This window comes from Eleutherodactylus coqui, chromosome 11 (assembly GCF_035609145.1).
Source record: "Eleutherodactylus coqui strain aEleCoq1 chromosome 11, aEleCoq1.hap1, whole genome shotgun sequence".
NCBI classification, from domain to species: domain Eukaryota; kingdom Metazoa; phylum Chordata; class Amphibia; order Anura; family Eleutherodactylidae; genus Eleutherodactylus; species Eleutherodactylus coqui.
Window position 1 is genome coordinate 93,804,987 of NC_089847.1, and position 20,507 is coordinate 93,825,493.

Consider the following 20,507-nt stretch of genomic DNA (forward strand, 5'->3'; position numbering starts at 1 on the left):
GATGAGTGTAAGCCTGTCGGCACTGTCAGTTGACAAGCGGGTACGCTTATCTGTGATGATTCCCCCAGCTGCACTAAACACCCTCTCTGACAAGACGCTAGCCGCAGGACAAGCAAGCACCTCCAGGGCATATAGCACGAGTTCAGGCCACGTGTCCAGCTTCAACACCCTGTAGTTGTAGGGGGCAGAGGCGTCATGGAGGACGGTCATGCGATCGGCTACGTACTCCCTCACCATCCTTTTACAGTGCTCCCGCCGACTCAGCCTTGACTGGGGAGTGGTGACACAGTCTTGCTGGGGAGCCATAAAGCTGTCAAAGGCCTTAGAGAGTGTTCCCCTGCCTGTGCTGTACATGCTGCCTGATCACTGCGCCTCCCCTGCTACCTGGCCCTCGGAACTGCGCCTTCGGCCACTAGCGCTGTCGGATGGGAATTTTACCACCAGTTTGTCTGCCAGGGTCCTGTGGTATAGCATCACTCTCGAACCCCTTTCCTCTTCGGGTATGAGAGTGGAAAGGTTCTCCTTATACCGTGGGTCGAGCAGTGTGTACACCCAGTAATCCGTAGTGGCCAGAATGCGTGTAACGCGAGGGTCACGAGAAAGGCATCCTAACATGAAGTCAGCCATGTGTGCCAGGGTACCTGTACGCAACACATGGCTGTCCGCACTAGGAAGATCACTTTCAGGAACCTCCTCCTCCTCCTCAGGCCATACACGCTGAAAGGATGACAGGCAAGCAGCATGGGTACCCTCAGCATTGGGCCAAGCTGTCTCTTCCCCCTCCTCCTCATCCTCCTCATGCTCCTCCTCCTCCTCCTCAACGCGCTGAGATATAGACAGGAGGGTGCTCTGACTATCCAGCGACATACTGTCTTCCCCTGCCTCTGTTTCCGAGCGCAAAGCGTCTGCCTTTATGCTTTGCAGGGAACTTCTCAAGAGGCATTGCAGAGGAATGGTGACGCTAATGATTGCAGCATCGCCGCTCACCATCTGGGTAGACTCCTCAAAGTTTTCAAGGACCTGGTAGATGTCTGCCAACCAGGCCCACTCTTCTGTAAAGAATTGAGGAGGCTGACTCCCACTGTGCCGCCCATGTTAGAGTTGGTATTCCACTATAGCTCTACGCTGCTCATAGAGCCTGGCCAACATGTGGAGCGTAGAGTTCCACCGTGTGGGCACGTCGCACAGCAGTCAGTGCACTGGCAGATGAAACCGAAGTTGCAGGGTGCGCAGGGTGGCAGCGTCCGTGTGGGACTTGCGGAAATGTGCGCAGAGCCGGCGGACCTTTCCAAGCAGGTCTGACAAGCGTGGGTAGCTTTTCAGAAAGTGCTGAACCACCAAATTAAAGACGTGGGCCAGGTATGGCATGTGCGTGAGGCTGCCGAGCTGCAGAGCCGCCACCAGGTTACGGCCGTTGTCACACACGACCATGCCTGGTTGGAGGCTCAGCGGCGCAAGCCAGCGGTCGGTCTGCTCATTCAGACCCTGCAGCAGTTCGTGGGCCGTGTGCCTCTTATCTCCTAAGCTGAGTAGTTTCAGCACGGCCTGCTAACGCTTGCCCACCGCTGTGCTGCCACGCCGCGCGACACCGACTGCTGGCGACGTGCTGCTGCTGACACATCTTGATTGCTCGACAGAGGTTGCGTAGGAGGAGGAGGGTGGTTTAGTGGAGGAAGCATACACCACCGCAGATACCACCACCGAGCTGGGGCCCGCAATTCTAGGGGTGGGTAGGATGTGAGCGGTCCCAGGCTCTGACTCTGTCCCAGCCTCCACTAAATTCACCCAATGTGCCGTCAGGGAGATATAGTGGCCCTGCCCGCCTGTGCTTGTCCACGTGTCCATTGTTAAGTGGACCTTGGCAGTAACCGCGTTGGTGAGGGCGCGTACAATGTTGCGGGAGACGTGGTCGTGCAGGGCTGGGACGGCACATCGGGAAAAGTAGTGGCGACTGGGAACTGAGTAGCACGCGGCCGCCGCCGCCATCATACCTTTGAAAGCCTCTGTTTCCACAACCCTATACGGCAGCATCTCCAGGCTGATAAATGTGGCTATCTGCATGTTTAACACTTGAGCGTGCGGGTGCGTGGCGGCGTACTTGCGCATGCGCTCCAACACTTGCGCTAGCGACGGCTGGACGGTGCGCTGAGAGACATTGGTGGATGGGGCCGAGCACAGCGGAGGTGAGGGTGTGGGTGCAGGCCAGGAGACGGTAGTGCCTGTGTCCTGAGAGGGGGGTTGGATCTCAGTGGCAGGTTGGGGCACAGGGGGAGAGGCAGCGGTGCAAACCGGAGGCGGTGAACTGCCTTCGTCCCACCTGGGGAGCTTGGCCATCATATGTCTGCGCATGCTGGTGGTGGTGAGGCTGCTGGTGGTGGCTCCCCGGCTGATCTTGGCGCGACAAAGGTTGCACACCACTGTTCGTCGGTCGTCAGGCGTCTCTGTGAAAAACTGCCACACCGTAGAGCACCTTGACCTCTGCAGGGTGGCATGGCGCGAGGGGGCGCTTTGGGAAACAGTTGGTGGATTATTCGGTCTGGCCCTGCCTCTACCCCTGGCCACCGCACTGCCTCTTCCAACCTGCCCTGCTGCTGCACTTGCCTCCCCCTCTGAAGACCTGTCCTCAGTAGGCGTAGCAAGCCAGGTGGGGTCAGTCACCTCATCATCCTGCTGCTCTTCCTCCGAATCCTCTGTGCGCTCCTCCCTCGGACTTACTCCAATTACTACTACCTGAGTGATAGACAACTGTGTCTCATCGTCATCGTCCTCCTCACCCACTGAAAGCTCTTGAGACAGTTGCTGGAAGTCCCCAGCCTCATCCCCCGGACCCCGGGAACTTTCCAAAGGTTGGGCATCGGTCACGACAAACTCCTCCGGTGGGAGAGGAACCATTGCTGGCCATTCTGGGCAGGGGCCCGGGAACAGTTCCTGGGAGTCTGCCTGCTCCTCAGAATGTGTCATTGTAATTGAGTGAGGAGGCTGTGAGGAAGGAGGAGCAGCAGCCAGAGGATTCAGAGTTGCAGCAGTGGACGGCGCAGAACTCTGGGTGGTCGATAGATTGCTGGATGCACTTTCTGCCATCCACGACAGGACCTGCTCACACTGCTCATTTTCTAATAAAGGTCTACCGCGTGGACCCATTAATTGTGAGATGAATGTGGGGACGCCAGAAACGTGCCTCTCTCCTAATCCCGCAGCAGTCGGCTGCGATACACCTGGATCAGGAGCTCGGCCTGTGCCCACACCCTGACTTGGGCCTCCACGTCCTCGCCCGCGTCCACGTCCTCTAGGCCTACCCCTACCCCTCAGCATGCTGTATTACCAGTAGTGCAGAAACAGAACGCTGTAATTAAATGTGCCGCTTATTGGCCTGTGGTTGGAGGCTGACTTCCCTTACAGAACGCACGGCAGAGCCAGGAAACAATTTTGCGCACGCCTGTAGTGAGACGTAGGTGCGTATGACTGAGCTAGTGGAATTCACAGTGCAGAAGCAGTCAAGTGGCCAAAGGCCAGTAGTAGGCCTTAAGTATTTTGCTTCTATTTTTTTTTAAATGCTGAGCTGATACAGCAGACAGATACTGTAGGCAGCGTATAATATTATGTATACTCTTTCCCTCTGGCGGGATGACGGCGATCATGTAACAGAGACAGCAGATCCAGGAAACAATTTTGCGCAAGCCTGCTGTAACGCTTAGCTGCGTATTAATTACGACTACTACCCCTAGCAAATAGATACTGTAGGCAGCGTATAATATTATGTATACTGTTTCCCTCTGGCGGGATGACGGCGATCATGTAACAGAGACAGCAGATCCAGGAAACAATTTTGCGCAAGCCTGCTGTAACGCTTAGCTGCGTATTAATTACGACTACTACCCCCAGCAGATAGATACTGTAGGCAGCGTATAATATTATGTATACTCTTTCCCTCTGGCGGGATGACGGCGATCATGTAACAGAGACAGCAGATCCAGGAAACAATTTTGCGCAAGCCTGCTGTAACGCTTAGCTGCGTATTAATTACGACTACTACCCCTAGCAGATAGATACTGTAGGCAGCGTATAATATTATGTATACTCTTTCCCTCTGGCGGGATGACGGCAATCATGTAACAGAGACAGCAGATCCAGGAAACAATTTTGCGCAAGCCTGCTGTAACGCTTAGCTGCATATTAATTAGGACTACTACCCCCAGCAGTTAGATACTGTAGGCAGCGTATAATATTATGTATACTCTTTCCCTCTGGCGGGATGACGGCGATCATGTAACAGAGACAACAGATCCAGGAAACAATTTTGCGCAAGCCTGCTGTAACGCTTAGCTGCGTATTAATTAGGACTACTACCCTCAGCAGATAGATACTGTAGGCAGCGTATAATATTATGCATACTGTTTCCCTCTGGCGGGATGATGGCGATCAATTTTTTGGAAAAAGCACACTGCCTATATAGCCTGAATATCTCTTTCCCTGCCTCACCAGTACTGGCCCTATACTCTGTACAATGACTGCAGACTGCGGACGCTATGCTCTGCACGGCCGATATACAAAGAAAAAAAATTGTGCAACACTGCTAAAAGCAGCCTCAACAGTACTGCACACGGTCAGATGTGGCCCTAAGAAGAACCGTTGGGGTTCTTGAAGCCTAAAATAACTCCTAACGCTCTCCCTATAGCAGCTCCGGCACCAGCAGCACTTTCCCTGATCTCTGTCAGAATGCATCTGTGGCGAGCCGCGGGAGGGGCCGATTTATATACTCGGGTGACACCTGATCTCGCCAGCCACTCACTGCAGGGGGGTGGTATAGGGCTTGAACGTCGCACGGGGAAGTTGTAATGCCTTCCCTGTCTTTCTATTGGCCAGAAAAGCGCGCTAACGTCTCAGAGATGAAAGTGAAAGTAACTCGAACATCGCGTGGTGCTCGTTTTGAATAACGAGCATCTCGAACACGCTAATACTCGAACGAGTATCAAGCTCGGACGAGTACGTTCGCTCATCTCTACTGGGAACCATTCTTGATGATAACAGTTAGGCCGGCTGCACATGAACGGGTCGGATTCCAGCCGGCGTCCCTGCATACTTGTCTTCTTTTCCTGTATTCCACACGGCTCGCTGTCGAACATGCACAGTGCAGTATTTTTTTTTTTTAAATCCCTGCTTTTACCGCACATCACTAAGCAATAACACGGGTACCGGCCATCTGTCTGAATATTCATGGGGCCAAACAGAGTATGGGGGAAAAAAGAAATTTGTTAATAAGAGTCAGAAGGAACGTGGCTGCAAAGATAAGGAGCCGGTCCGCTGATCAGAGGGCATGACAGTTCCTCTTCAGGCCTTATTCACACCAATGGTTTACTGCCGCTATTTTGCTGTGATAAAACGTCGGCCGAAAATCGCGGCCATCTGAAGCATTGGATTCCAATGTATTGGCTCAGATGGAGGATTTTCCGACACGTAAAATCTGATGGACAGAAAAGCGCATACATTGCCGCTTCCAGCCAGCTGCTTTTTATATGTGGCCAAAAAGATAGGTCCTGCCCAATGTTTTGGCTGTGATCAGTCGGCAGCTCCTATAGAGCTAGCACTGCTAAGTTCCCTCCCTTTCCCAGCAGCTCCCATATGCCTCTATGGGAGTTTCTATTGCTGCAATCAGGGACCTTAGCAGCGCTAGCCTCTCCCAAATTAGGCCAGCTGACATGGAATGACCGCATTGTATTTCAGTAGTCGAATTCTGCACCGTAAGGCCTTAGTCAGACGGGCGTTTTTAGCCGCGATTTGCGCATGCGCATGCGTCCGGCGATTTTATAAAACCATTGCTTTGCAATGGTATCGGACACATGAGCGCTTTTTATGCGCTCGTCCGATAAATTATAGAACAAAAAATCGCAGATCGCACCTATCTGCGATCTGCGATTCCTGTTCTCTTCTCTATATGCGCTCAATGGGGCCGGCGGCAGCAGCGCCGACCCCATTGAGAACATATAGAAGACAAATCATTCTTCTCTGCCACAGCTGTAAGAACGATGTTTGCCCATTGAATTCAATGGAGCCGGCAATACAGCCACTCCATTGAAAGCAATGGGCTGCCGGCGTGCGCGGGGTTAATTGTCGGGAAGGGCTTAAATATATAAGCCCTTCCCTGCAATTCATCCTAAAATGTGTTAAAAAAAAATAAAAATTGTATACTCACCTTTCCGCTGCAGCCGGAGTCCAGCCGCGGCCGCTGTCAGTTCTCCTGAACTGCTTCTCGGCACTATTCAGCCGGCGGGGCTTTAAAATCCCCGCCTGCTGAATGATCTGCCTCTGATTGGTCACAGCCCTGACCAATCAGAGGCCGGTTTCACTCACACACCCATTCATGAATGGGTGAGTGACTGCTGCCTCTCAGCGCTGAGCCAATCAGGGGCAGGTCTGACTCACATCCATTCATGAATTCATTAATGGGTGTGAGTGAGACATGCCTCTGATTGGCTCAGCGCTGAGCCAATCAGGGGGCAGGTCTGACTCACACCCCCTTCACACCCACTGCAGGACGGCCGCGCGGAGCTCCGGCTGCCGGGAGAAGGTGAGTATACATATATTTTTTATTTTTACACATTTTAGGATGAATTGCAGGGAAGGGCTTATATATTTAAGTCCTTGCCGACAATTCATCCCGGGCTCGCCCGCAGCGCATTGCTTTAAATGGAGGCGGCTCTATTGCCATCTCCATTGAATGCAATGCGCTGGACAGCTCCGGCCCGATTCTAATGAAACGCGGCTAGGAGCAGATTTTCGGGCGATTTGCGGACGACTTGCGCGCACCAGTCACGCGATTTGCGGATGCGCATCCGTCATGCGATCCGCAAATCGCGCGAAAAAACGCCCGTCTGACTAAGGCCTCAATAGACATGCTGTGGATTTAGAATCCATAGTGTTTTCCATAAACCCTGCCAATTCATTTTTTCTGCACCGTGTGGACTTTGCACTTGTTTTACATAGGGAACTTGCCGTGGATTTCAGCTTTACACTATATAAAATCTGCAGCATTTCCACAATAGGATGAGCGGACGGCAGGTATAACCCCCCCTGCGTGCGCTCATTCTTGTACACAGTCTTTAATTATTTTTTTTATGATCGTAGGGAGAGAAAACGCATCAATTCTGCCATAGATTTTTTGGGGTTTTTTCAAAGCGTTAATTATGCAGCATACATGACACACTACATTTTTTCCGCGGGTCGATACGGTTACAACGATACCAAAGTTCTTATATTTTTTTTAGGTTTTTTCACTTTTCCACAATAAAAGCCCTTTTTTGGAAATTATTATTTTCTTCTAAACTCACTGCATTCAAAGTCCTATAACTTTTTTATTTTTCCATGGATGGAGCTCTGTGAGGGCTTATTTTTTGATGTTTGAAGTTTTTATTGGTACCATTTTAGGGTACATCCGTTTTTTTTAATCACTTTTATTACGTTTTTGGGAGGCACAATGCTAAAAATTAGCATTTTGCCGCCGTTTTTTTTAGCGTTTTTATTAACACTTTTTGCCGTGCAGGATATAAAGTGTATTCAATTTATTGTACGTGTCGTAACGGATGGATCGATACCAAATATGGGGGATTTTTTTCATTTTTTGAATTTTTTTATGCAAATATAAGAAAAAGAATTAAAAAAAGTTTTTTTTTTACATTTTTATTTTTTGTACTTTATTTTTCTCTTCTTTTTACACCATCTGTGTCCCTCTTAGGGACTTACAGTGCAGGACTGAAGATCGCTACGATAAGACATGGCAGGACTTCTCTCCTGCCATGCCTTATCGCTTACTACAGCGATCTTATGCAATGGCAATACAGGACGCCGGTATCTGGCATCCTGTTGCCATAGCAACCAGCCGGGCTCTCGCGATATTATCGCGAGAGCTGGCTGGAGTCACAGAGGGAGCGCGCTTCCTCTGTGAACCCTTACCCTGCCGCGATCTACGTAGATCGCGGTAGGGAAGGGGTTAACGGCGGGTGGGCGCATCTCTGATGCAGGAGGCTGGCTATTAGTGACAGCTATGATATCACACTATCCCTATGACATAAGGGTACGTCATTTTGCGGGAAGTACCCCGCTCCCATGACGTACCCCTACGTCATGGGGAGGGAAGGAGTTAATATGTGGTTACTGAATCTGCACAGCCCCGGGCACCAGATAATGAATACCTACATTCAGCATTATAGGAGACAAGGGTAGTCTGGGCTCTAAGGGTTTGTTGACGCTTGGTGTTTTTGGTGCGTTTCTGAACTGTAGCTAAAAAACGTACGCGAATTTAGAAAGTGTTTTTTTCTTATATTTTTTCTTCTGCTGTGATTTAGAAGGTATGAATGTGATCTCTGGACAGGACATTCATTGTATCATTACTGCGTCTCCTTTGCATGCAGTTATTAGAATTTCTGTCCATGAGGCCTCATAAAAGCCTGACGGACAACATCTCCCAGCAAGCAACTGTGTTCACTGCTGCTAATAAGTATTGATCAGAGGTTGGTACTAATCTAGAAAATGCTGCAAACTGAGTGGCCCAAAATACAGGCAAAGACAGTGAAGGTCTGAAATGTGCAGGAGATTCTGGAGGTGCTGCTGACCAGAGGACTCACCACCTAAGTGGGCGTGAGTGTATGGTGGGGTGCAAAAACAGAAAACTGGTGGCTCAGCGCTGCGCTCCAAAAATTATTGGAATAATCAGAACGACTAGATGGAAATTTCTCCTTTAACCCCTTGAGTGGCACGCCCGGAAAATTTCCGGGGACGAACTCCACTGCTCATAGCAACATAGCCCAGAAGATTTCCGGGCTATGTATCACTATGGGAGCTGCAGAGCACAATGCCACAAGCTGTGACAGTGTGCTCTTCCTGCACAGACCCACAGAGAACAAAGCAAGGGATTTGAAAAAACAGCAGAAGATATTGCCGACATGTCGGCAATGTCCTGCTTTGTTTACAAGTTGCCATAGAGACCATCGGCTTGTCAGAAGCAAGCCGATGGTCTCTGTGGCAGGGAGAGCTTGGTGCTTGGCTGTGAGAGGACAGCTAGGTACCAGCTCTTACAGCAGAGATCAGAGAAAACCTCCGATCTCTGCTGTGTTAACCCTTTACATGCTGCAGTCTATGTGACTGCAGCATGTAAAGGGTTGTCACTGCAGCATATAAAGGGCTGTCACCATCGGACCCCCGGAATGTGATCAGGGGTCCTGATGGGTCCCTGTGGAAGTCCCCTAAAGGGACAAAAAAAAAATTTTTTTTTAAATAAATAAAAAAAAAGTAAAAAAAATCATTAAAAAAATTTAAAAAAACACTTGTCTCCCTTTACTTTGTAAAAAATCAAAAATACAATCACACATGTGGTATCCGTGTGCGTCGTAATGACCCAGAGAAGAAAGTTAATACATTATCTAACCCCTTAATTACATGGCCCCTTTTTTTCTTTTTTCCCCATTTCTTTTTTTCCTCCCCCCTGTTTAAAAAATCACAACTTGTCCCGCAAAAAACAAGCCCTCATATGGCCATGTCAATGGGAAAATGAAAAAGTTATGGCTCTTGAGACGCAACTGCAAAACTAGTTGAAATTCTATGATTAGACCATTTTAAAAAACCTGCCCTGGTGGGCACGACAGGGTGGTAGGAAACCTGCCACTCAAGGGGTTAATTGATAAAACAGACCAGAAGCATTGAGAATTAAAGGAGGAATTTCCATCTAGTCATTCTGATTATTCAAATATCTGCTGAAGCGCTGCGCCGAGCCACCAGTTTTCAGTTTTTGCAGTCCTCTATTTTAGACATGAGCGCAGGGCAGAGAAGCTACATCATGGTTACATGTAGAGATGAGCGAACATACTCGTTAAGGGCGATTTCGCAATTGAGCATCGCTATTTTCGAGTACCTGGCTACTCGGGTGAAAAGATTTCGGGGGCACCGGGGGGCAGCGTGGTGGAGCAGGGGGTAGCAGTGGGGAACAGGGGGGAACTCTCTCTCTCCCCCACTCCCCTCTGCAACCCCCCGCTCACCCCCAGCGTCCCCCGAATCTTTTCACCCGAGTAGTCAGGTACTCGAAAATAGCGATCCTCGATTTCGAAATCGCCCTTAACAAGTACGTTTGCTCATCTCTAGTTATATGCCTATACTAAACATGGTCTGTTCTTAATGACAGATATTCTGCAGGGAATATACAGCCCCAATTCCATAAAGTTGGACGGTGTGTAAAATGTAAGCAAATGTTAAAGGAGATGTCCCGAGGCAGCAAGTGGGTCTGTACACTTCTGCATGGCCATAATAATGCACTTTGTAATGTACATTGTGCATTAATTATGAGCCATGCAGAAGTTATAAAAAGTTTTATACTTACCTGTTCCGTTGCTGGCGTCCTCGTCTCCATGGTGCCGACTAATTTTCGCCCTCCGATGGCCAAATTAGCCGCGCTTGCGCAGTCCGGGTCTTCTGCAGTCTTCTATGGGGCTCCGTGTAGCTCCGTGTAGCTCCGCCCCGTCACGTGCCGATTCCAGCCAATCAGGAGGCTGGAATCGGCAGTGGACCGCACAGAAGAGCTGCGGTCCACGGAGGAAGAGGCCATCTTCAGCGGTGAGTAGAGAAGTCACCGGAGCGCGGGGATTCAGGTAAGCGCTCCGGTGAGCTTTCTTTACCTCCCTGCATCGGGGTTGTCTCGCGCCGAACGGGGGGGGGGGTTGAAAAAAAAAAAAACCCGTTTCGGCGCGGGACAACCCCTTTAAGAACAAAAGAATTCGATGAAAACTGTTTAAAATCTCAAATATTTTATTTACAACAGAACAAAGAACACATCAGGAGGGGAAAGGGAGACATTTCTCCATTTCATTAAAAAAATTAACTCATTTAGAAATTGCTGGCAGCAACACATCCCAAGAAAGTTGGGACAGGGTAACAAAAGGCTGGAAAAGTAAGTGGTTCCCATGAAACACAGCTGGAGGGTCAGTTTTCTACTAAGTCACATGACTGTATAAAAAAAGCATGTTAGAGAGGCAGAGTCTCTCAGAAGCAAAGTTGGACAGAGGGTCACCAACCTATGAAAAAAATGCATCCTAAATTGTGAAACAATTTCAAAAACATGCTCTACAACAAAAAATTGCGAAGAATTTAAATGTATCACCATCTACAGTAAAAAAAAATATCAAAAGATTCAGAGTATCTGAAGAAATTCATGTGTACACGGAACAAGGCCGATGGTCAATATTGGATGCTCGAGATCTAATGGCCCTCAGGCATCACTGCATTAAAGACAGGCATGATTCTGTAATGCAAACCAATGCACAGGCTCAGGAATACTTCCAGAAATCATTGCCTGTGAACACAGTTTGCCATGCAATCTACAAATACTAGTTAAAGCTGTATGTTTCAAAGAAGAAGCCATATATATACATAATCCAGAAATGCTGGCATCTTCTCTGGGCCAAAGCACATTTATAATGGACCGAGGCAAAGTAGCAGCCAGGCTCATCTTCCTGTCCAGCCGCTACTCGGACGCCTCTGCCCTGTGCCGTTCACTGCACTGGCTGCCCGTTAAATCCAGAATTCAATTTAAATTCGCCACTTTCATCCACAAAGCCCTCCACAGTGCAGCACCCCCCTATATCGCCTCCCTCATCTCAATCCATCAACCAGCCCGGGCTCTCCGCTCTGCTAACGAAACCAGATTGAGCGCCCCTTTAATTCGAACTTCTCATTCCCGCCTCCAAGACATCTCCGGAGCAGCACCGGTCCTCTGGAACGCACTACCAAAGGCTACCCGAGCAATCCAGGACTCGCAGAACTTCAGGCGTGCTCTAAAAACGCACCTCTTCAGGGAGGCATACCGAATTCCCTAAACAAACCCCTCTGTACTCCGCCTGATAACATGCTCCCTGACCTACTGACTGCAATCCCTGCTAGCCATCATAAACCGCTCCTGCAGTCATACTGTTTCTGCCGTCACACGGCTAAATGTCTGACCATTGTCTATGTGTATATCACCCCTCACTCTCCACCTCGCCATACCGTGCACATCTCCAGCCCCTTTACCTTCTGTATCACCCTATTACTTGTAGTATGTAAGCTCGTTGGAGCAGTACCCGCACCCCTACTGTTTCCATCAATTGATTACTATGTAACCGTGGTTCTGTAATGTTTGTACTTTTGTCTTTCTGTATCCCCTGTCTATGTAAGCGCTGCGGAATATGTTGGCGCTATACAAATAAAGTTTATTATTATTATTAAGTAGGAAACAATTCTGTGGTCCGATGAATCAAAATTTGAAATTCTTTTTGGAAACGCCGTGTCATGCAGACTCGAGAGGGAACATTCAGCTTGTTATAAGCACACAGTTAAAAAGCCTGCTTCTCAGATGGTATGGGGTGGCATTAGTGCCTATGGCATCGGCAGCTTACACATCTTGAAAGGCACATTCAATGCTGAATAGTATATAGAGGTCTTAGAACAACATGCTCCCATGCAGTGTCTCTTTCAGGGAAGGACTTGCATATTTCAATCAGACAATGTTAAACCTCATACTGCATCAATCACAACAGCATGGCTTCACAGGAATAGAGTCCGGGTGTGAACTGGCCGCCGGCAGTCCAGAGTTTCTGTAAGAGGAGTCCCACAGTGGAGAGGGGGGTTTCCATCGCTGCAAGAGATGGGGGGGGGGGAAGGGGTATCACCTGCACAACACTTGCCAATCCTCTAACTCTGGAGGTGTTGGGAGGTGTTTTTGCTGATCATCTATTGCCAGAAGTAATGGGAGGTGTTTTTGCCATAAAATCGCATCACAATTGTGTGAAAACGTGGGTGAACGCAATATCGGGCTGATTTTTCCAGCATGACATCACACTCACCCATGTGTGGGTAGGCTAAGGGTGTGTGCACTCTTAGCAGATTTTGTTGCATAATCTTTCAATAGAAAGGGTAAAGTATACTGTGGATCTCCACCAATGTTGGCAAAGTTCAATACTTCCAACATTCAAGCCAATCAGCATAGAGCCAGTAGGAGGAGCAAAGTTTATAAAAGTTTCTGCAGTTATGTTATAGAGTAATGTAGAATAGTGCGGTGCAGTATATATAAGATCTAGTATAAGTTATGCCAGTTTAGGGATCAGTTACAGCAAATCCAGGATTTGACAACTGATAGATAAACAGTCTATAAAGAAGTCTGCAGACTCCGGGGCCGTGATGGAAAATATCATAGTAGGCGGTACGGAGCAGCAAGCTCAGAAGCCCTACAGTCACCACCATCAGGGCTGGACTTGGATTGGATTGTAAAGAATTTTGCCTTGATCTTTATAGATATTGTAGAGTCGATCTTTGGAACAAATAAAGGAGGGTTAAACCGTTTCCCTTCCTGTCACTCTGGACTTTCTTTATTGGGTTTGCACTACACTCTACCTTCACCCCCAAAAAACAGAGACCAGCCCTTTACCATCACCCCATATTTCACTGTGTGAGCAGCCTGTTGCGGAGTGACTTACACTGTAATGGCCGCTGTGAACCAGAGCACCAGCCACCCAAAACGTTATTCTGGCTCACCACATCAAGATGGGAATACCCCTTCAACCTTTAATTCCATCTAGACTGATGGAAATATTACATTAACTCCTAAACTTCCTAAACTACCCTTTAGGTATAATATTTGTTAACCCCTTAATCATCTTAGACTACTAAGCTACAGATAAATAGATAGATAGATAGATAGATAGATAGATAGATAGATAGATAGATAGATAGATAGATAGATAGATAGATAGATCCAGAATTTGCAGCATCTATCTGTGTCAAGTGATAATAAATTCTTTGTATTCCAGGAATGTTCCTAATAGGTGCGCAGAACAATATGTTAAAGCAAGTTATTATGAGCCACATTATGATGGTCGGTAACATTTACTGCTGTCTAAAATACAAAAATAGATTTAGAAAATATCTCTCAAATTGGGATTACAGTTAATACATTCTTGAACTTCTGGGAAATTTTCTCTGTAATTACAGTTCCCAGTTATTAGTTTTTTGCAGGAGGTTTTTTTTTGTCTTGAAACTCCTCACCTCTATATTAGCAGGGGACCTGTTGTATCAGTCAAACTTTTTACAACTAATTTTTACAGTATTTTTTAAGCCCCCAGAGGGAACAAGAACTTGCCATGCTTTGATTGATCCTGCAGTTTGATGTAATGCCATAGCATTACATCATACCGCAATCTGACAGGCATTCTATTAAGCGATCTGACAGGCATTGATGAATACTCTGAAATGGCAGCCATGGGGTCTTTCAGAAGGCCCCCAACTGCCATGGCAACCGCACGGGAACCAGCGATCTTATTGCGGGAGGGGCCATATGGGCCCCCCGAATATGGATGGGTCGTGGCATTTAAAGGGTTAACATCTCCGATGAGCAGTGCAGCTTATTGGAGTTGTTGTGGGTGGGTGTCGGCTGTAAAAAGACACATGCATTGTATGGAGCAGGATGCACCCGAGATCTCCCTTCATACATACCCTGAAGCTGCAGGGCGTAACTGTATGTTCTGTGGCATTGAGAGGTTAAAGTGATTGTTTTTCTTAGTGGAAAATCATACGTTTTGATCAGTGAAGGTCCTGTGCTGAGAATTACCCCCCCCCCCCCCCTTTTTTACAATTGCTAAAGCGAAGGAGCAGAAACATTCATCGAAACGCTGTGCCCCTTTGGCTGTGATCAGTGAACACCTGTGAGAAAACAGAATTGTGTACTTGTACATAAATAAGTGAGGAACCAAACCCAGGCACCGTGCGCTGACTTCCCTGGCCAACAGTAAGGGAACAGGAAGTCAGGGGAGTGTGACAGTCATATACCCCAGACTCAGCGGCCCCTGTTCTATGAGCCCATAGACTTGTTATGGGGCTTATAGGACCTGACAGGTGACCTTTAGGGTGCCTACCAACTAGTGATATTTTTTCTTGCAATGTGAGAGCGATGATTATGAAGCCAATGATTTTCAATGGTTTCATACTCATTTGCGATTTATTTCTTAAGTCTCGCAATGCACAAATTCTGTGATGTTTTGCAACTGGTCCGACAGCAGCAGTGCCAGTCCCATGGAAAACAAAGGAATACATTGCGGACTTCACAGCTGTGGCAGATGTCCGTGATGCTCTCCCATTTCTTGCAATGGGACCGGCACTGTTATGGCTCCATTGAAAGCAGTGGGTTGCAGGCAACCCCTGCAGCGATAATTTTCGGAGAAGGACTTAAAATATAAACCCTTTCCTGAAAATCATGGATTGAAAGAAAAAGTTAAAAAAAAAGTTTATATATATATATATATATATATATATATATACTCACCTAGAAGAGCCCTCCGGTTCTTCTTTCTTGCCCCTGCAGTTGTCTTCTGTGTTTTGGAGGCCAGGGATTTAAAAATCCCTGCCTCCACAAAGCGCTGGTCTCACTGGCTGAGTGCTCATTCAATGGCTGAGGGCTGCCTATGATTGGTCACAGCACTCAGCCAATCAAAGGCAGCCCTCAGTCATCAATGAATGGCTGAGCGCTGCCTGTGATTGGCTGGGCGCTTAGCCAATGACACTAGCGCTTTCTGGGGGTGGGGATTTTTTTAATCCCCAGCCTCCAGAACACAGAAGACAACTGCTGGGGCAGGAGAGAAGAGCCAGACAGCTCTTCAAGGAGAGTATATTTATTTTTTTACTTGTTTTACAGCTATCCAGCAGTGCCCTCCCCGTTGAAAGAAATGGGATAGCATTTCGAACTTCTGCCACATCTGTGACAGCTGTGGCAGAAGTCCACGATGTACTCCCTATGTTTTCAATGGGGCTTGCGCTGAAAAAAACACTAGTGGGTAGGCACCCTCAAAGATAACATTTTGACTGCCCACAGCTACCACTAGGGAGAGCATGGGAACATACTGCTTGTATTAGGATACATTCACTCTGTTTTATAAAGTAGCAAGTAAATCTAAATTACCATCTAAAACCTGTACATTAAAGCATTAAAGAAACAAAGACGGCCTATCTGCTTCTCTGACTACCTGATGCACACTGTGCATGGTATACATCGGTGTTTTAAGATACTACATCTGACTGGTGTGAGCAGCACTGGTCAATCAAAGCAAGTGTAGTGTCTTAAGGCCCTTTTACATGCAACGATTATCGCTCAAAATTCGTTCAAGCGGTCGAAAGTGAGCAATAATCGTTACATCTAAACATTGGCAGTCGTGCACTATTTGTTCACTTTTCGTTTGCTGCTGGCATTAAAAACCATCGTCAAGCCGCTCAAAATTAGTTCTATTTGAATGCAAATCGTTCAGTCTTTTGAGCGGCTTGCCCACTTGAGGGAAGTAAACAATGGTCATGGGTATCATTATAAAAGACTATATATATTTTTAAAAAACAATATAGAAGTATTGCAGTGTATTAGCTGAGTGATCATCAGGTTGCATGCTCAAGTTCCCTACTGGGACATAGAAAAAAGCAAGGAAAAGAAAACAGTGATGTAAATACAAAAATTACAAAATTTATAAATTGAATGCAGAATTGGTTGTGCGCGTCCATAACAACTTGTACAATAAAATGAATTCATTATTTATGCCACACGGTAAACATTGTAAAAATGATAAAAGCAGAGCGAGAATGCTGTTTAATTCTTTCTACTTCCTCCAGGTTCTTGTGTACACCATTTCAGACCTCCCGCAACTCACTAGTAACAACATCAACCGCGGAACAAACTGTAGGTACTGGAATGGAAGTCAGGAACCGGGAATGCCGACCGAACACAGAGAAGAAAGGTGACACCCCCGTCGCCAAACTGATACGATTATTTATGGCAAATTCGGCCAACGGTAAAAACTCTACCCACCGAATGACCCTCTGGCCCACAAAAAGACGTAAGTATTGTACTAGGTCTTGATTTTTATGTTCTGTTTGGCCATTCGTCTGCGGATGAAACGCTGATGAGAACGACGGAGATGTTCCCAAGTTTTTACAGAAGGCCCTCCAAAATTGGGCCACGAATTGCACCCCCTGATCCGAAACTATATTGACCGTTATTCCGTGTAATCATATAATCTCTCTAATGAAAATCTTGACTAATTCAGTGGCAGACGGTAATTTTTTCAGAGCAATAAAATGGGCCATTTTCGAGAACCTGTCAACAACTACCAAAATGGTGGAACAACCTTGGACACGTGCGACCATGGCCTACCAGGTACTGGCAACGGCCTTAACGGTCCCTCAGGGCTCTTACAGCGACTTTTGCCACGTGCACAAACTGAACACCGATTCACGAACTCCCGGACCTCCCGTGCCATGCCAGACCACCAGTAGAATCGGGAACATAGCTCAAAAGTCCCCTGGACCCCCGGATGCCCTGCAAAAATAGAGGAATGAGACACCTCCAGAACCAACAACTGCAGAGACATAGGTACAATTAACTTCCCTTTACAGGAAAAGAAGGCACACGGACTATACCCTGGGTGGCCCACCAATTCCTGGTAGAGGACTGCACCCACCCCAACCTCTGAAGCGTCAACCTCCATGAAAAAGGGCTTCTGAGGGTCCAGCTGAGCAAGCATCGGCACAGTGAAAAAAGCCCTCTTAAGTTGCTCAAACACCTCTGAAGCGTCCGGAGACCATGACATCCGGTCCGTTTTTAGTGAGCTCAGTCAGCCAGTATGCAATCACTGAAAAATTTCTGATAAATTTTCTGTAAAAATTGGCAAACCCAATAAAGCGCTGAAGAGACTTCAAATTATCTGGTTTAACCCGTTGTGTGATTGCAGCAACCTTGTCTGACTCCATACACACATCAGTTGGAGTGATGATATATCCAAGGAATGACAAGCGTTTGACCCCGAATGAGCACTTCTCCAATTTAATATACAATTGGTACTCCCGTAGCCAAATGGAGATGTCTGACATGCGTGTCCCAATCCGACGAATACACCAAAATGTCCTCCAAATAGACAACCATAAAAACCCCTAGGTAATCGTGGAAGACCACGTTCATAAACCCCTGAAAAAACTGCAAGGACATTGCATAACCCGAATGGCATAACCAGACACTCGAAGTGCCCCAACGGGGTGTTGAATGCGATCTTCCACTCGTCACCAGCCTTAATACGTATAAGATTATAAGCCCCCCGAAGGTCAAGCTTAGAGAACCAGCATGCTCCCACCACCTGATTCAACAGATCAAGGATCAGAGGAAGCGAGCACTGATTCTTTATGGTGATCTTGCTTAAAGCTTGATAGTCAACACAAGGCCACAAAGACACATCTTTCTTTTCAACAAAAATAGGCCTGCTCCAGTTGGTAACTTTAATGGTCTGATATGTTCCTTGGCTAAAGCCTCTGAAATATAGGATTTAAGAGCCTCATGCTCCCGACCCCACAGATTAAATATGGCCCCCTTAGGGATGGGACTATCCCGGACAAGATCAATCCTACAATCCCATTAGCGGTGTGGGGGCAATACCTCAGAAAGCTTCTTAGAGAACACATCTTGAAACTCCCGTAAATAGTCTGGAAGACTAATAGTATCGGTGGAGCACAATGTAACAGGCACAAGATGATCCTGACAGGACCCTCCCCACCGAACTAGCTCCAGCGTAGTCCAATCGAACTGAAGATTGTGCGTCCTTAGCCACGGCAATCCCAGAATGATATCCACGGACATCTTCTCCATGACCAGAAATGAAATAAACTCCGAGTGTAATGTGGAGGACACCATGAACCAAAGCTCTGGTGTCCTCCACCGCACTACCACAAAGGACAGGTGGGTTGCATCGATTCTAGTAAAGTGGATCGGCAAACCTAATGCAGTAAAACTTAACAACAGTGGTCTTACAAACTTTAAATGGATAAGGTTCACGGCCGACCCAGAATCTATAAATGCCTGTATTACCCTGTGAAAAGCCTTGTAAGACACACTACAAGGCACCAGTAATTTAGGGAGTACCTGACCTCCTAGATGACCCTCTCGACAGTCACATAGGAGCTGAAGTTTTTCTGCTTCTTCCGTAGCTGCCTTTCCTGGCAGGATGTGATGCAATGACTAGCCTTGCCGCAGTAAAAACAGAGTTGGTTAGAAACCTGGAAGCGCCTCCGCTCTCCAGGAGTCAATTGGTCCACTTCCATACCATCATCTCTGGGGTTTGACGATGGGGTACAGGCTGTAGAAGTCACCAGAGACTTGGCACCACATTCTTGACGGGCCTCTAGCTTAGCTTCCCTTCTAGACCTGAGCCTACGATCAGCTCTCACTGCCAATTCTATAGCCTGATTCAAGGTAGATGGTGACAGATGGGACAGCAATAGATCTTTTACTGCGTCAGACAGGCCTACCAAAAATAAATCTTTGAGCGCACAGTCGTTCCATGCAGATTCACCAGAATACTGCCTGAAACTAGAGCAATATTCTTCTGCCGACTGGCGCCCCTGGCGTAGGGCCAACAACTTACTGACTGCATAACCCGCACGATCGGGTTCATCAAAAATATTCCCGAGCTCAAGGAAAAAAGAGTCTACCGACTGCAGACAAGCGGAATAAGCCAGTAAAGAATAGGTCCATGACTGAGGACCTTCTCTGAGCAACGACATAACAATCCCCACCCGTTGGGACTCAGACCCAGAGGAACGAGGCCGCAAGTGAAAAAACAACTTACAAGCCTCCCGAAATACAAAGAATTTTTTCCGGTCCCCCAAGAACACCTCAGGTAATGGGCATTTTGGTTCTGGTACTGGATCAGCGGGTACAATCAACCGCTGCTCATGATGGCTGAGACGCCTCGACAGGTCCTGAATAGAGATGAGCGAGTATACTCGCTAAAGGTAATTGTTCAAGCGAGCATTGCCTTTAGCGAATATCTCCCCCGCTCGAGACTGCAGGTTCGGGTGCCGGTGCGGGGGAGCGGTGAGTAGCGGCAGTCAGCAGGAGGGAGCGGGGGGGAGAGAGGGAGAGAGAGATCTCCCCTCCGTTCTGGCCTGCTCTCCCCCACAGCTCCATGCCCGCAGCCGGCACCCGAACCTTCCGTCTCGAGCGGGGGAGATACTCGCTAAAGGCAATGCTCGCTCGAGCAATTGCCTTTAGCGAGTATACTCGCTCATCTATAGTCCTGAACCATCCCAGCCAGGTCACAAACCTGACCGGTAATTGTATTGTAGGACTCCATTCACACAGTGAATTCTACTACAAAAAACGGCAGGAAAATATTTTTTGGGCCAGTTATTATGTTACAGTACTAGTGTGATGCACAGGTACGCATGGCGCGGGGCTCCCGAGCCTTCACCCACGCCAATGTCCCTTTCTGGAGATAGCCCCAAAGGTGGACACGTCCAGGCCGCCAACTTTGACCCTACGCTGCCTAGTGGCAGGACAGGAAGGAACCGCCGTACCTATGCAGGTGACTACTCACTAATACTGACAGGCTAGGCAGATGGAATAACCAACAGGAACGAAACCACAGAAGACAGGCAGAGCTGGATCAGGACAGGGTAACTTCCACTGGAGC

The 20,507-nt window shown here is 47.7% G+C and overlaps 1 long non-coding RNA gene across 1 annotated transcript in view; it reads left to right on the forward strand.

The window, feature by feature from the left end:
- The window catches only part of LOC136582816 (uncharacterized), a 95,673-nt gene extending 77,941 nt beyond the window's left edge, over positions 1 to 17,732 (forward strand). The window contains exons 2-3 of the long non-coding RNA XR_010787228.1: positions 16,660 to 16,883; positions 17,116 to 17,732. This is a non-coding gene — a long non-coding RNA (uncharacterized lncRNA). The remainder of the gene's footprint in view (positions 1 to 16,659; positions 16,884 to 17,115) is intronic.
- Positions 17,733 to 20,507: the final 2,775 nt, after the last annotated feature.